Source organism: Triticum dicoccoides, chromosome 7B, assembly GCF_002162155.2.
Source record: "Triticum dicoccoides isolate Atlit2015 ecotype Zavitan chromosome 7B, WEW_v2.0, whole genome shotgun sequence".
NCBI classification, from domain to species: Eukaryota; Viridiplantae; Streptophyta; class Magnoliopsida; order Poales; family Poaceae; genus Triticum; species Triticum dicoccoides.
The window spans coordinates 452,247,510-452,250,351 of NC_041393.1; positions in this window are offsets into that span (position 1 = coordinate 452,247,510).

The following is a 2,842-nucleotide window of genomic DNA, read 5'->3' on the forward strand; positions in this document are numbered from 1 at the left end:
TCTTAAGGGGAAGTTTGATTTCCCAAATCAATGTAAGAGGTTCCGAGGCGGGGGAGGGAGCGATGTACTTGTAAAGGGATTTGGTGGAGAAGTTGCCCAAGGGCTCTAGGCGCCAGGAAACAAGGTCCTGGGGAAGCGAGAGGTCTGGCTCATGAAGAGCAACGGTGTCCAGGAGCTCATGCCATGCGTTAACTTCCAGGGGCCCGAAGGCTGCCTAAAGGCGAGGCGCCCTAAGTCAATAAGGGCCGCCTCGACGGAGATCCGAGGGTCGACAGCAATGGCGAACAAGTTCGGGAAGCAGGCGGCAAAGGGGGCATCGCCCGCCCACCTATCAAACCATAAGAGGGTACTAGCGCCCGAGCCAACCATAATGGAGGTCCCAATCCGGAGTACAGGTAACACCTGAATCACGGACTGCCAGAACTGGGAGCCACCGGACCTATGGCAGAAAGCAAGTGGTTGGTCGCGAAGGTATTTATTCCGGATAAGCTGCAGCCAGAGACCACCCTCACCGTCGAGATTCGCCAAATCCATCAAGCAAGGAGGGCGATGTTCATGCATTTGGAGGACATAATCCCGAGGCCAACTTGGCCACGAGGCTTGCAAATCTCAGACCACCCAACCATGTGGTATTTTTGCTTGTCACCGTCGCCAGCCCAGAAAAAGCGGGCTTGGATCGTGCCAATCTCGTGGTGCAAAGTCTCGTGCAGGCTGTAGAACTCATAAATGAACAATATGAGGTTGGACAGGTTGGCGTTTATGAGAATGGTCTGTGCCGCCTTTGAGAGCCATCTCCCCTTGCAGGGCTCAATGCGGTGTTGCAATTTGAGGACCGAGGGCCTCAAATCAGCAACAATAAGGCGGGAGGACGAGACCGGAGACGAGGCCGACCAGCCCTGCCTCGAGTACGCGGTCGAGCACTGAGGAAGGGGGTGGATAACCATCGGAGTGGTCACCAACCACTCCACCGTTGCAGCCGGCGGGGACAAAGGCCGAAGCGCCAGTGTGGAGCAGTGGTCGGAGGAGATGGTGCATAGGAGAGGCTGACGAAGAGGAGCAGGTGCAGTCGGCACCGGAGAGGCCGGAGGGATGACTGGAGGGTCTGGCATAACCAACTCGACGGAGGTGATGGAGTCGAGGGCCAGGGGCCCGGCGTCGATCGGGCCCGCCTCCAGGTCAATGGGGCCGGGCTCGGGGGCCAACACAGCTGGCGGGAGCTCATCTGCGAGGGGTCCTGGAGCAGCCGGGGAAAGGACCGACATCTCCCCCATGCCTAGAAGGTCGGTGGAGAGGACGGCAGGGGAGCGCGGCAAGGAGGCCGGGAAGACGACCAGACCGACGCTGGACACGTCTCTTCCCTCCAAGGTCTCGACCACCTGGACCGCAGAGTCATCCAGGGGCACTAGCACCTCGGTCAGGGAGGAAGGCGCGGCATGGCGGCCCCGTCCCCCAGCAGCAGGCGGCGGAGGCGAAGGGGAGGGGGAGCGGGAGGGAGACTCATCAGAGCCCACATCATTGTCGGAGCGGTGGGATCGGGGGTGATGGCGGCCGTGGTAGTCTCCGCCCGTCCCCGGGTTGCCCCCGGGAGGACCATCGTCGGAGTAGCGAGGGCGGCCGACGTGGTTGGGGGCCTCAGGTGCGATCCTGAGGTCGAAGCCCTGGTCGTTGAAGAACACTCGGACAGTGGCACAGAGCTTGGATGAGTCCAAGCACTTGACCTTGACCCGGACCTCCTTCTCCTTGCGGAGGGACAACTCGTCAACCATCACCACCCTGCCCAAGATCCGGGACATCTGGCGGATGATGGGCTCAGACCGAGCGATGTCTGGGAGGCCGGCCACAAGGATCCAAGCTGTGTCTAGGACGGCCACCGCATTCGAGTCGAGGATCGGCTTGGAGATGTCGACGACGAGCTGGTTGAGGGCGAGGGTGATCTGACCGATGCAGGTGGCATAGCCATAGCTGATGGCGTCGGGGAAGATCACGGTGAAGATGTTGCCTGCGGTGGGCGTGACCACCCAATCCCACTGGCCGGTAGAGGTGGTTGAGTTCGGCCTCGATCATCTCCCGGGAGGCCACCCCATCCACCACCATGACAATCGCTTGGAGCGAGGGGGTGGGAGGGGGAATGTCGGGGACCTCGAGGTGGAAGAACCCCAGCCCCTCGATGCCGTGGTCATATATCATGAGCTCAGAGGTCACCGGTCTATCCGGGCACAGGAGGGCGGGGTGGCCGGGGTCCTTGCAGATGTAGCAGCACTGAGGGTTGACGCAGTTGACTTGAGAGTTGCCCGCCACCCCGCAATTGAAGCACGGGGGACGGGGGAGGCCGGAGATGGGCCCCGGGGCGGCACAGGAGCCCGGAGCGAGCGGGGTAGGAGCAGCCGGGTTGCCGCGGCCCTGACCGTGGCGTTTCTTCTTCCTATTCGGTCCCTGGCGGCCGCGATATGGTCCACCGCCCGCAGCGCTCAAGAGGTCGGTGCCGACGAGGCGGTCGCGTGAGGCGGCACATAGTGAATGATCCAAGAAGTTTGTACGAGCCTGGAGATCTACTTCGAGTAAGGCTAGATCTTTGTGGTCAGAAGCCATTGTGGATAGGTGGTTGCTTTTTCGTGGACCCTACGTGAACCCTGCAACACATGATCTCCGTGATTCGAAGCCTTGGTCAGCATCGAGTAGGACATGAAAAATCTTGGTCGAGCCTCCCGTGTTTGGATCTTAAAACTTTGCAATAATAGAAGGTTGAGTGCATCAATTATGGCAGAGGCCGGTGGACTTTTCCCTCTTTTTAGATAAAAAACTCTTCTTTGTCATGATCTGCTATGTTGCAGCAGTAGAGATC